Genomic DNA, 14,702 nt, shown 5'->3' on the forward strand with positions numbered 1-14,702 from the left:
CTGCGCACTTCTTACCTGTTAGAGAGAAGGATAATACGAGCAAGTTGGCTGAAATTTACATGAGAGAAATCGTTACGCGCCATGGAGTACCTCTCTCGATCATCTCTGATAGAGACGGAAGGTTCGTATCAAGGATTTGGCAATCCTTCCAAGAAGCTTTTGGCTCACAATTGAATTTGAGCACTGCTTTTCACCCACAGACCGACGGACAAAGCGAGCGAACTATTTAGACTTTAGAAGATATGCTGAGAGCATGTGTTATGGATTTGGGCGGTAGCTGGGATAAACATTTGCCATTGGTCGAATTTTCGTATAACAACAGCTACCACGCCAGTATTGGTGCCACGCCATTCGAAGCTTTATATAGACGCAAGTGCAGGTCACCGCTTTGTTGGTCTGACGCGGGTGATAGACAATTGGTTGGTCATGATATGGTCCAGGAAACCACAGATAAGATCGCACAGATCCGAGATCGCATCAAGGCGGCTCGTGATCGTCAAAAGTGTTATGCGGATCGAAGAAGGAAACCTCTAGAGTTTGAGGTAGGTGATATGGTTTTGTTGAAGGTATCACCCTGGAAGGGTGTGGCACGCTTCGAGAAGCGTGGAAAGTTGAATCCGGGGTATATTGGTCCGTTCAGAATTTTGGAAAGAATTGGATTAGTAGCATACAAGCTGGACTTACCTGCTGAATTAAATGGTGTTCACGGTACATTTCATGTATCAAATTTGAAGAAGAGTCCAACGCAAGATACCGTTGTCATTCCCACCGACGAGATCCATATCGACGACACGCTCCATTTTGTTGAAGAACCTGTTGAGGTTACGGATTGGAAAGTAAACAAAACCCGCCGGAGCAGTGTCAAGCTCGTCAAGGTTCGTTGGAATGCCAGACATGGTCCTGAATACACCTGGGAGCGTGAAGACCGGATGAAAGAGAAATACCCCCACTTATTTCCCAAGAACCCTGTTACTAGAAGCAGAACTTAAAATTTCGGGACGAAATTTTTCTAACGGGGGGAGAATGTGACAACCCTCACTAAATCAGGTATCCGTACGACTTAATTAATACTTAATTACTGTGCTTACTTGAAATTGTGGATAAACTGCTACTTGAATTCTGATACGTACACTTATTTGCATCATACCTTATTTGCTGTCACTCCATTATTTACATACTGAACTCTAGTGACAACCTTGATGCACGAAAGCACAGTAGCACGATCAACGGATAACCTATTAAACATCCTGATATAGCCAGCAATAGGCAGACACTGCCTCTAAGTCCTGTATGAGCCAGAGATAGTTGCTACACTAGTAGAGAGTGTAGGGATATAAGGGTTGTAGAACTGTGTCACTAGGTATAAGTTACAGTGACCGGATGTGCCTAAAACGTACTCTAAGTACAAAATTCAGCACTTTAATTAAAAATTCAGCACCTAGCTAACTAATAAAGTGCCAAAACATGAGAAAAATATTACTAGACACTTTCCAAAGTGTCGGGAATAAGTTGTGTCACTAAAAATAATAATAACGACACGTTAAAGCTTTGTTAAGCACTTTAACGGATCACTATCCAACCGAACAACCAGACTTTACCCGGAACATAAAAATATTGCCATTAACATTGTTTATTTTTTTCTGAGCCAGTTAGGGTCCCCGAATACCCTAACACCCACTGTAATGCACAACACATTAGTAACCAGATTAAGTTCCTACTTAACTTAACTAACCTAAGTATATCTTAACCAAATGGTTGAAATCGAACTAGGACCCCCCCCCCCCATCCAACGAATTCGGTCCCCTAGGGGGACACCCCCATGTCCTTTATTGATTAAAATAATCCTTTGCCTAATATCTAGCTTACATGTAAACCTTTGGTTAGTGATCATATGTTTTGTCTATAAGTAGTAGACATGAACCAACATAACAATCACCACAACAACTCTCCCTCTCCTCTCCAAAGCTCACGACCGAACACCCCTCATTCACCCATTCAGTTTTCGGTTTTGATCATCTCATTCCAAGTGAATACAAGTGTCAAGGATCACATACGAGGAAGCTTGGTGCATTCGGAACGTGAAGGACCTCTTCTCATTGCTTTTATCCGCCCAATCTTCGACTAGATTCTTCCCTAGCCTCGAGCTAGTAGTAAGTTGCTATAAACGCCCTCTCGATCTATTTTAAAGTGGTTAAAATGAAATGTGACGGTTAAAACTCATGAACTTACAAGATGATATGAAAAAGTCTACTAAAATGTTAAAGATGTTGGTTAAAACCTATGATGTTGTGTAAATCTTGTAAGACTTGTCTTGTGATGATTATTTAGTGCCGATCTATGTTATGGTAGCTCGGGTCATCATCTAACCCGGATTAGTCATGTTCATGAAACATGACATAGGGTATGTTTAAGTATAAAAAGGGGTAAATGATGAAACTCTACCACACACTAAACATGAACTTGTGTAAAATCGATTTTTCTTACGAAATAGTGTTCAAAACTAGTAGATCTACGGATCTACAAGTGGTATTTTCAAAGAACCAAGTGTCAAGAGAAAACATACTTTAAAACCGGATCTTTCACGAACAAAAGAGATTTTTGTAAGCACACAAGTGTGTAAACACTTGTGTAACACTAAGTTTCGACAAAGAACTAATTTTGTCAAATTTTACAAGAAGTTGTAAAGATGAAATTTCTTTAAAAACGAGACTTTCAAGAAACGAAGTTGATTTATATAAAGATCCACTAAAAGTAATGGAATTTACTACGTATTTTTGGATAAACCACAAGTTCCTGTAATTTATGCGATTTATATATGTTTTGACTAGTTGATGCTTTGGATATTGTTTTGGTTGAATGAGAAAATTGTTGATTTGAATTATAAAAGAAAATGATACGCTTGAAAGCGTGGCCACCTCCAGTTACAGGGGAAACTCTGGCGAAATTTTTCTAAAAACCTAACACTTAAAAGTATTTTCATCACAAGTGTTACAAATGTATTTTTGACTTGTTTTCAACAAGTAAATTTCGCCACGACTTTATTTACAAAATATCGGAGGTGGGATTTTCACAAAATAAAACGGGGTAAATATATATTTGATATATATATTTTTCATAACGTCACTTGTAAAATGTTTATGATTATTTTGTGAAATATACAAATATTATTTTAGGGTAAAAATAATATTACCATGTTAACGACTCCAAAATAATACGAACGCCTTCGCAATAATTATTTAAGTTACACCGGTAATTATTATTACCACTCGATCTTTAAAACATAACTTACGCATTTTAAGGAAATATTTATGAACGCGTATTTTTTTGTCAAGGTATTATTTTGGGAAAATCATATGTATTAAAATATAATATTTTTGGGAAGAATATTTATGTTTTGAAGTTAGAAATAAAATATATTTTTAAGTGAGACTTAATAATATATTTCGAATTTTACGAACGCACATGTATTAAATCCCCCACCCTTGGGAAGGAAAATAATTACCAAGTATTTACAAGATGAAAACACGAAATAGTTGTCTAACTATTTCTCAGAAACTTAAACCATTAAGCTAAGGCACGGCCGCCCGTCTAATAGAGATAGTACGTGTAGGTCGTCGCACAGCTGCTTGATCAGGAGATATACTTGGTAGAGACGCACCACTGTGAGTTCATGTCCCCCTTTTCTCTTAATTGTTTTTCAGTTTTCTAAGCTGCGGGGGTGAAATACATGTTACTATATTTATGAGTACTTTATACATGGTATGGTTAGCGTAAGGAGGTTTACTACTTAGATCATGTGAGTGGGTAGGCGGAAACTTGAGGCCATTAATCCTCAGGGTAGGACCGAGGGACAGGAGCGGTAGATCTATCTGGGTGTAGCGAGCCCAACCCCAGGCCCAACAGTACGGACCTCGGGGTGACTTTGTGCCCAACGCATAAATCCGCTAGGTTTGAGCCTTCCTACTTGCACTTCACACATATCAATGGCCTTGCAAACCATTGGTGATCTCTTTTTTCTTATTTGCTACATACCGGGATTTTATACATACAAAGGTTTTACTTACTCACTTACACATGAACTCGCTCAACATTATTGTTGATTTTTCAACTTACATGTATTTCAGGGAATTAAAGATCTGGTGCGGTATGTTATGTTTTCCCGCTGCAAGGTGTTACGAGGTCATCCGGGTTTAGGGGATGTGACTTTTTCCTGGATGAGTCATAGTCCTTAAACTGTGTTTGTTTCATGTTGATGTTTGTGTTCTCTGAACAATGATATATGTTATCAGGTTGTAGTTTCAGTTGCTTGAGTCAACGTCCTAAGACAATGTTGTTGTATTTGGTTTTTAAAACTTAATCCTATGGATGATCTTGCATGGTTTTTATTTCATATAGCTTTGTTATGATTAAGCTATGGTATTAAGAAGTCACACCAAAATTAACCACGCTTCCGCAAAGCCAGGGTGTGACACTTTCACTCCACCGAGCGAGCCATTTTTATGGACTACGCCCCCTATCATGCCATTGTCCGATCCGTATCACCCATACCATGTTGGGTACTCTATGGAGGACATACTTACGTCCTTGATGGTACAGAAGGAGGCATTGACACGTCGTGTACAGGAGTTCGAGAGAGCTCCACGACCACCTTGCCATTGTCAGACCCCATTTGCAGCACCAAACACTCCTCGTCCACTTTCACCTGATTCAGACGTTCGTTACTTGACTTCTGAGCAGCAGATAGCATATTTGTTGCGCGTCTGTCGTGCTTTAGAGGAGGATTGGTTACATATGTGGCGCCTGTATTACTCTCATTTTCCTCCTCCTCCTCCGCCATCAGCATAGGCATTTTGATTTGACGCAGGTAGACTTTTGGTGAGAAGATCGCGATTGTGCAGACTATACAGCTTTTTGAAGACTGCATTTTGATGTCGTGACTTTTGATGATTAGATTTTGGTTGTTGTAGTTGATTAGACAGTTCAGACAAGGGCGATGTGGCCCTTAGTCACTTTTGGATGTACGATACAGTTACAAAACTTGTAAACATTGTATTGTGGTCTTGATTTATGATAGCGCAATCGCAGTATTCTCATTATATGTGATGTTGGATTTATTGTTTTAAGTTTTATAACATGAGATGTTATGTGCATGATTAATTTGTAACATGAGATGTTATGTGCTTGATGATGTTGTTACGTACGTATACCATTTACTTACTATGACCTGACCAACGTGAAACATCTTTTAGAAGATGCCACCAAGACGTGATCCGCGCATGCCCACCAATGAGGCAGAACTTCAAGGGATTATTGCCGCTGCTATCGCGCAATATGCTGCTTCTCATGCAGAAACAAGTGGAAATATCTCTCAAAACCACGGCAATAACAATCCACCTAATGGTAATGTTAAGTCATTTGAGATATACTATGATACATTTGGATATTTATAGCACGTTCGCTAATACCATTTGTAAATTCAAACGTATGTGCAGGGTGCACTTACAAGCAATTTCTCGATTGCAAGCCCGTGAATTTCGACGGCACAGGAGGTGCTGTTGCGTTTGTAAGATGGGCTGAAAAGACTGAATCTGTTCTTAGAATGAGCAAGTGTGCTCCCGAGCAACAAGTGACCTACATCTCAGGGCTGTTTCTGGATGGAGCCCTATCTTGGTGGAACCTACAAGTGCAAACTCTTGGTGAAGCCGCTGCTTATGCGATGTCATGGAATGAGCTGAAGGAGCTCATGAGAAGGAAGTACTAAGATTGCGGAGTATGTTCAGAGATTCCACGATTTGTCCCATGTAGTGCCATACATGGTTACACCGGAGTTTAAACGTATTGAGCGCTTTATCTGGGGATTGGCACCACAGATCATGAGTATGGTTACCACATCCAAGCCTGCGACAATCACAGAAGCCATTGATCTCAGTGTGGCTCTTACTGAGGAAGCTATTCGATTGAACAAGTTTTCTGTTACTGAGCAGAAGAAGAAAGAGACTCATGTGGAGTCGTCTGGTGAAAACAAAAGGAAATTTTCGAACTTCAAGCAGGGTACAAGCAATGTGAACAAGAAGGGTGAATCAAGCACACCGGCCAGAGCTGCAACCGGTGTTGAGAACAAAGGGAGAGGTTATATGGGTACCTTGCCCAAATGTAATACGTGCCAACGCCATCATACTGGCCAATGTAGATTGAGGAAGTGTGAGTCATATGGAAGTAACGGCCACACGAAGGATACGTGTTGGGCCGGAACTGGTGCTGAGCGTACTGGTAATCGAGGTTATGGGAATGGTAATGGAAACCGCCAGCAGGGAGGAAACGGCGGAAATGGAAACCGGGGAAACGTTGTGAATCAAGCTGGGAATGGGAATCGCAACCAAAACAACACTCAAGCTGGAAACGGAGGTGGTAACGGTCAAGGACCCGGATGTATTAATTGTGGAGAAGTTGGGCACTTTAAGAAGGAATGCCCGAAACTGAATCAAGCTCGTGGAAGAGTGTTTAACATTGGAGCAACGGAAGCGCGCCAGGATCCCAACGTTGTCACTGACACGTTCCTTATAAATCAACGCTTTGCATCTGTTCTGTTTGATACTGGTGCCGACTATAGCTTTGTGTCGTTAGAATTTAAGAATATGCTTGGGTTAGTTGCTAGTAAGTTAGATATTCCGTACTCAATTGAACTGGCTAATGGAAAGCTAGTTGAAGCAAATGAAGTTGTCAGAGGTTGTGTAATTGAGCTGGGAGAACGCGAGTTCACTTTGGATCTACTACCAGTCGAGTTGGGAAGCTTCGACGTGGTAGTAGGGATGGATTGGTTGTCAAGCAACAAGGCCGAGATTGTTTGCCACGAAAAGACCATTCGCATCCCAAAAGAAGATGGAGAGACGATCGTGGTTCATGGAGAGAAGCGCGATACGCCTCTGAGAATCATTAGCTGTCTGAAAGCTCGAAAGTGTTTACAGAAGGGATGTGTTGCCTTCTTGGCACACATCATGGATAAAGAAGCTGCTGAGCCGAAGATCGAAGACATCCCAGTGGTAAAGGAATATCTTGAAGTCTTTCCAGAAGACTTGCCAGGATTGCCACCTCAAAGGCAAGTTGAGTTCCACATAGACTAAGTTCCAGGCGCCGCGCCTGTGGCTAAGGCACCTTATCGACTTGCACCTTCGGAGATGCAGGAGTTGTCGACGCAACTTTAAGAGTTGTTAGACAAAGGATTCATCAGACCAAGCTTCTCACCTTGGGGAGCTCCAGTTTTGTTTGTAAAGAAAAAGGAAGGTAGTTTTCGTATGTGTATCGATTACCGAGAACTGAACAAGTTGACTATCAAGAATAGATATCCACTGCCGCGAATTGACGACCTATTCGATCAGCTTCAAGGTTCAAGTTTCTACTCGAAGATCGATTTACGATCAGGTTATCATCAGCTGAGAATACAAGAGGAAAGTATTCCTAAGACTACTTTTAGAACTCGATATGAACATTACGAGTTTCTGGTGATGTCGTTTGGGTTGACAAACGCGCCAGCTGTTTTTATGGATTTAATGAACAGAGTTTGTAAGCCGTACCTCGACAAGTTTGTGATTGTGTTCATAGACGATATCTTGATCTACTCGAAGACGAGGGCTGAGCACGAACAACATTTATGAGCTATTTTGGAGCTACTTAAAAAGGAAAATTTGTATGCCAAGTTCTCGAAGTGCGAGTTTTGGTTACGCGAAGTCCAATTTCTTGGACATCTGGTGAATGGAGATGGAATCCATTTGGATCCCACAAAGATCGAAGCGATAAAGAATTGGGAGACTCCAAAGACGCCAACCGAGATTCGACAATTCTTAGGTTTGGCTGGTTATTATCGGAGGTTCATTGAGGATTTTTCAAAAATCGCTCAACCCTTGACTTCCCTTACCCAGAAGGACAAGAAGTTTGATTGGGGAATCAAACAAGAAGAAGCGTTCCAGTTATTGAAGAACAAGCTTTGTAACGCGCCGATCTTATCGCTACCAGAAGGAACGGATGATTTCATGGTATATTGTGACGCCTCGCGTCAAGCGACAGAAAGTCATAGCTTACGCGTCACGCCAGTTGAAGGTCCATGAAAAGAATTATACCACGCACGATTTGGAATTGGGCGCAGTGGTATTTGCGTTAAAGATCTGGCGACATTATTTGTATGGTACGTGATGTACAATCTTCACGGATCATAAGAGCCTGCAACACATATTCGACCAGAAGGAGCTAAACATGAGACAAAGACGCTGGGTCGAACTGTTGAACGACTACGATTGTGAGATCAAGTATCATCCAGGGAAGGCGAATGTGGTCGCCGATGTCCTAAGTCGAAAAGAAAGGATCAAGCCCATAAGGGTTAGGGCTTTAGAAATGATTGTCCAGACGGATCTCTCATTGCGCATTCGTACCGCACAGAAAGAAGCTCTTAAAGAAAGGAACATTGAGGACGAATATCTCCGTGGGATGGAGAAGCAGTTGGTACCAAACGAGGAAGAAACGTTATGTTTCATGAAAAGGATTTGGGTTCCTCTGTTTGGTGGTTCGAGAAAAGTTATTTTTGATGAAGCTCACAAGTCACGGTACTCTATTCATCCCGGTGCGGATAAGATGTACCAAGATCTTAAGGATTTCTACTGGTGGCCTAGGATGAAAGGCGATGTTGCAGTTTATGTTGGTAAATGTTTAACGTGCGCCAAGGTAAAAGCCGAGTACCAGAAGCCTTCAGGTTTACTGCAGCAACCTGAGATACCCAAATGGAAATGGGAATAGATTTCGATGGATTTCATAACGAAACTGCCAAGAACGCCCAAAGGTCACGATACTATTTGGGTAATAGTAGACCGGTTAACGAAATCTGCCCATTTCTTGCCAATCAGAGAGAAAGATAACACGAGCAAATTAGCTGAGATATACATGAGAGAGATCGTTGCACGTCATGGAGTGCCTCTCTCGATCATCTCTGATAGAGACAGAAGATTTGTGTCAAGGATTTGGCAATCCTTCCAAGAAGCTGAGTACAGCTTTTCACCCGCAAACTGATGGACAGAGCGAGCGAGCGAACGATCCAGACTTTAGAAGATATGCTGAGAGCTTGCGTAATGGATTTAGGTGGAAGTTGGGATACTCACCTAACATTGGTCGAATTTTCATACAACAACAGTTATCACGCAAGTATTCAACCACACCGTTCGAAGCTCTTTATGGACGCAAGTGTCGATCACCGATCTATTGGGCTGACGCAGGTGATAGACAATTAGTTGGTCCGGAAGTGGTCCAGGAAACCACAGACAAGATTGCACAGATCCGATATCGCATCAAGGCGGCTCGCGATCGACAAAAGTGTTATGCGGACCGAAGAAGGAAACCTCTGGAGTTTGAGGTAGAAGATACGGTTTTGCTGAAGGTTTCACCCTGGAAGGGTGTGGCACGCTTTGGGAAGCGTGGAAAGTTAAATCCCAGATACATCGGCCCATTCAGAATCCTGCAAAGGATTGGGCTTGTAGCATACAAGTTGGACTTACCTGCCGAACTTAACGGTGTTCACGATACATTCCATGTATCAAACTTGAAGAAGAGTCCAACACAAGAAACTGTTGTCATTCCTGCTGACGAAATTCATATTGATGACACGCTCCACTTTGTTGAAGAACCAATTGAGGTTACTGATTGGAAGGTGAACAAAACGCGCAGGAGTAGTGTCAAGCTCGTCAAAGTTCATTGGAATGCAAGACATGGTCCGGAATTCACATGGGAACGTGAGGATCGTATGAAAGAAAAGTACCCCCATTTATTTCCTAAGACCCCTGCAACTAGAAGCAGAGCTTAAAATTTCGGGACGAAATTTTTTTAACGGGGAGAGAATGTGACAACCCTCACAATTCCAGGTATCCGTACAATTAATTAATATTTAATTAGTGCTTAATTACTGTGCTTGATTACAATTATGAATAAACTGCTTTCTGTTTTCTGATACATACATACTCATGCATCATACTTTATTACTGTCACTCCATTTATTACACACAAACAATAGTGACAAACTTGATGCACAAAAAGCACAGTTAGCACAGTGAGCGGATAACTCAGTAAACATGCTGATAATGCCAGCACCTAGACAGACATTGTTTTGAGGCCGGTATGAGCCAGGAATAGAATACTACACTAGTAGGGAGTGTAGGGAGGTGAGGACCATAAAACTGCGTCACTAGGTGATAGTTATAGTGACCGGAAGTGCCTAAAACATACTTTAAGTGCAAAATTCTGCACTAAATACCAAAAATTCAGCATTTAACAATGCTAGTAAAGTGCAAAAACTTGGCAAATAATCCTAGACACTTTCCAAAGTGTTGGGAATTTAATGTGTCACTAAAAACAATATAAAAGACACTTTAAAGCTTTATTTAGCACTTTAACGGATCAACACCAAACCGAACAACCGGACTTTACCCGGAACATAAAAATATTGCCAAACACCTTGTTATTACTTTTCTGAGCTAGTTAGGGTCGCCGAACACCCTAACACACCTTATATTACATAACACACTTATACACTAACTAAATATCATTAGATCTTAACTAACTTGTAACTAGATCATCACCACCCAACCCCATAACCCCCCCCCCCCCCTAATTGACGGTCACAAGATGTGGGGACACCCCCCACATTCTTTTGATTATTTTATTGAATTGTTGTTGGTTAATTAGACATGATACATGATGGATAATAAGAATACTTGGTTTATAAATAAGTATAGTAGTTAATCCTTCTCTCACTTCCAACCATCACAACAACAAAGCTCTCCTTCCTCCTCCATCATTTACGGCCGCCACCACCACACCACCCTACAACCACCTTCAAGCCACTTTTAAGCATTATTCATACACACAAAGGTGCAAGGAGTCCTACAAACAAGCTTGGTGCACTCGGAAGTTCAAGGACCACTCTAGTTTTCTTTTATCCACCACTTTTACGCCTTGTTTCTCCCCTAGCCTTGTGCTAGTAGTAAGTGCTCTAAAACATCCTCTTGTTCTTGTATTTGGTGGTTAATATATGATAGAATGATAAAAAGTTAAGAAACTCTAAAGAACATGAATAAGTCTTAAACATAAAGTGATAAAGGGTGGATAAAGAGAAGATATATGGGTAAATCATGTTAATCTTGTGTAGTTATGATTATTTGATGTTGTTTGTTAGTAGAAGTAGGATGGGTCATCATCTAGACATACTAGATCATGTTCAAGAACGTGAACTAGTAAGATGTAAATGATAGAGTTATGAAGGATGATGAAACCATCCATTCATAAACCTTGAACTTGAATAAATATAATTTTTCTTGAAAAGTGAAGATGTGAACTTGTAGATCTAAAGATCTACAAGTGGTTTTTCGGGAGAACCAAGTGAAAAATACTAGTGTTGTTAAAACCTGGATCTTGTATGAACTAAAAGCATTTTTAGTAAGTAAACAAGTGTGTGAACACTTGTGTAACAAGAAAATTTAACAAGGAAATATTTTTGTAAATCATGACTAGAAGTTGTGAAACTTCAAATTCTTTAAAAATAAAGTTTTCAAGAAACTAATCTTATTTTTAAAGATAACAAGACCTACTAAATGTGTTAGTGACTTACTACATATTTTTACAAAACTTTCAAGTTCATGAGTTTATGATTTAGGCTTAATATTGTCAAGATTAGTGATTAAAGATTGTATATATTGTTGATTGATGATTGTTGAATGATTTTTCAAAAGAAAATGATATGCTAAAAGCATAGACACCTCCATTTACAGAGGAAACTCTGGCGAAATTTTTCTAGAAATATAACACTTAGAATTATTTTTCTAACAAGCGTTTACAAATATATTTTTAACTTGGTTTCCAAAATAAACTTTGCCACGATTTTTATTACCAAAATACCAAGTACCAGAGGTGGATTTTCGTAAATAAAACTTGTTAAACATATATTTAGAATATATATTATATAATAAAACGCTTGTGTGATTGCTTGTTTATTTTGTGAACTAGATATATTATTTTTAGGGTAAAAAAATAATATAACTTGAAAATACTGTGAAATTACGACTCCAAAATAATACCAACGCTCTCACAAATAAATATTTAAGTTATACAAGTATTATTGTTACAACACGAACTTTAAAACGTAACTTATGTATATCTTAGAAAAATACTCTTATTCGTGTATTCTTGGTGAAATATTATTTTGGAAAAATTTATGAAATAAAATATAATATTTTTGGGAAAAATATATATATTTTGGAAATTAAAACATTTTAGACAAAGTGACTAAAATATATTTTTCAAGTGAAACTTAAAAATATTTTTTCGGAATTATAAAGCGCACATGTATTATTACCCCCATCCTTGGGAAGGAATATACTTATAAAATAATTTAGAAGTGTGAATATGAAATAGTTGTCTAACTATTTCCCAAAAACGTTAAACCTTAAGCCAAGGCACGGCCGTCCGTCTAATAGACATTTAGAGTTGGAGTTTCTGGATACGCACTTCTGTGAGTTCATGTCCCCCTTTTCTCTTTATTGTTTTCCGTTTTATACTTCGGGGGTGAAATACATGCGACAACTATTACAAACATTTATTTACATGGTATGGTTAGCGTTGGGAGGGTTTATACTACTAGATCATGTGAGGGGTGGGTACAACACTCGAGACCGTTAATCCTCTTTGTTAGGACCGAGGGACACAAGAGTGATAGATCTATTTGGGTGTAGCGAGCCCACACCCGTGAGGCCAGGGGCGGCCCATAGAGGTGACTGTGTCTTATAGCCGAAGCCCGGTACAAATTTGCTAGGTTTGAGTTTCCCTGCACTTTCTCACACATACCCGTGGCTTTGCAACCCATTGGTGATCTCTTTTTCCTTATTGCTACATACCAGGGACTTTTATACATACTTTAAAGGTTTATACATGCTCACTTTTGCATGAACTCGCTCAACTTTTTGTTGATTTTTCAAACTGCATCTATTTCAGGAAATTAGTGGATCTGGCACGGTATGCACACTTCAAGCTGCGTAGGAATAATGATGTCATCCGAGTTTAGGAAATGTGGCCTTTGCCTGGACGGGTCACAAGTCTTAAACTGTGTTTTTAATTCATGTCTTTCGTTATGTCGTTGAACATGTTTTCTTTATGTCATGGTTGTAGTTGGTTGTTATGTCGACTTTTTAAAACAATGTTGTCGTGTTAACTTTTAAACTTGAATTAATGGATGAACATCATGGTTTTGTTTTCATATAGCATTGTTGTGATTATGCTATGGTATTAAGAAGTCACACCAAATAAACCCACGTTTCCGCAAAGCCAGGGTGTGACAGAAATCACCGGATTTGGACTGCTTTAAGGTGACATGATCTCAGTTTCTTATGAACACTGAAGTGTGACATCATCTCATCGAGATTTGTCCAGATCTAAAGGTTTTCAACACTATTTGACATAATTCTCACCAAGATTTCAACACTTCTCAACTGATTTATGCTTTTCTTCGACTTTTCACTCAAAACCGATGGAATCTAGACTCGGTCAGGCTTTCTATTCATACTCTAGTTGAGAACCGGTCTGAGAACGGATTTCCACCGGAGAGATGACCGACTCACGGGTTGAACATGAAACTCCATCAAGAACAATTGAGTCTGATCGAATGGGGTGATTCCCATCCGATCGGCTGAGCTGGGCTTGGTACGGCTTCCGTTGTTTGACACGTCGTCATGCCGTCTCTGTTAAAACTCAAACTTTTGGAACTTAGAAAACTTGGTGAAATTTTCAAAACGTCAGTTCGCCGATCGAATAGCCATCCGATGGATGACCATCCGATCGAATGACTATTCGACCAGGTGACTTGTCCTCATAAGTTCAATACTCAAACAATTTGACAAAACTTCAAAGAATATACACTTTCAATCGAATGACTTGAATTATACTACAACGAAAACTTCAGTGTTTCAAAACAATTCACAACACTCACATCTCATTCGAATGGTCATCCGTCCGAATGGCCATCCGTCCGAATGGCCATCCGTCCAGATAACCATCCGATCGAATAACTCTCATCCGATCGACTCACCATTCGACACTCATCTTATTCAACGCACTGTTTGCACGCTGTTCAACGCTTATGCTATCGTTCTATGCTCAGGCTAATCTCCACGCGCTCCCTTCAATCCAAGACTATGTTTATTTACAAAACACATATAGTGAGTATACTCGAACCCTTTTTCGTTTAACGCACTTTTGAGTGTTACATACGTTATCTATATCAAATCACATCAACACATAACGCAAACACTTTTAAACGCTAACCACTCTCGCATGTTATACGTGCCTCGATGAATGCTTGTATGTTATGTTTACACAGTGATTGTTGCCTGACACCTTAGCAACGATAGTACTATAGTTTGGACTCAGCACCTGTCGCGGACAGGGGTTGTTAAGGGTTTTACTTCACATGGTCACAGTGGTGATAATGTGTTGCGCATTCTACACTCGCAGTCATGTCGGTTGCATATGTCATTGTCGATAGCTTACTTGCATTACATTTCTACGTGTTACATGCTGGTTATGCGTAAACGTTTTAGCTACTATATGCTATCAAACTTGTGTACTCACCTTTACACTTTGTGTATTGACTTTATTTTAACGTATGTGACACGTGTTTA

The sequence above is a fragment of the Helianthus annuus genome, chromosome 2 (genome assembly GCF_002127325.2).
Source record: "Helianthus annuus cultivar XRQ/B chromosome 2, HanXRQr2.0-SUNRISE, whole genome shotgun sequence".
NCBI lineage: Eukaryota > Viridiplantae > Streptophyta > Magnoliopsida > Asterales > Asteraceae > Helianthus > Helianthus annuus.